At 59.1% G+C, this 447-nt stretch overlaps 1 protein-coding gene across 1 annotated transcript in view; it reads left to right on the top strand.

Annotated features, from left to right (window-relative positions):
- The window catches only part of TRIM29 (tripartite motif containing 29), a 56,671-nt gene that overhangs the window by 40,802 nt on the left and 15,422 nt on the right, over positions 1–447 (top strand). The window lies entirely within an intron of this gene.

Consider the following 447-nt stretch of genomic DNA (forward strand, 5'->3'; position numbering starts at 1 on the left):
GCAATATAAATGATGAGAGAGTATCACTGATTGGCTGCCTCCTGCATTCCCCCCACTGGGGATTGTGCCCACCACCCAGGCATGTGCCCTGACCAGAATCAAACCCAGGACCCTTAAGTCCACAGGCCGACTCTCTATCCACTGAGCCACACCGGCCAGGGCCAAACTCTTCCATTTCCTGGGAGAGAAATGGGCTGTTTAATAGCAGTGCTGGGTCTAACCCCGGCTCTTCTTGCTCCGGTGTGGGACCTGCCAGCTTCACTGTGACAGCCCCTGAGAGGGCTTCCCCCACTTCCAAGACTCCTCTCCCCTCCCCCGCTAAGGGCTGCTTTCCCTCCTTGCAGGAATTTGGCGCTTTGATGAGCAATTACTCCATGCCCCCGCCCCTGCCCAGCTACCGTGTGCTGCTGGAGGGGGAGGGCCTGGGGCAGGCACTGGGCAACTGCA

This window comes from Myotis davidii, unplaced genomic scaffold, assembly GCF_000327345.1.
Source record: "Myotis davidii unplaced genomic scaffold, ASM32734v1 scaffold355, whole genome shotgun sequence".
Taxonomy (NCBI): domain Eukaryota; kingdom Metazoa; phylum Chordata; class Mammalia; order Chiroptera; family Vespertilionidae; genus Myotis; species Myotis davidii.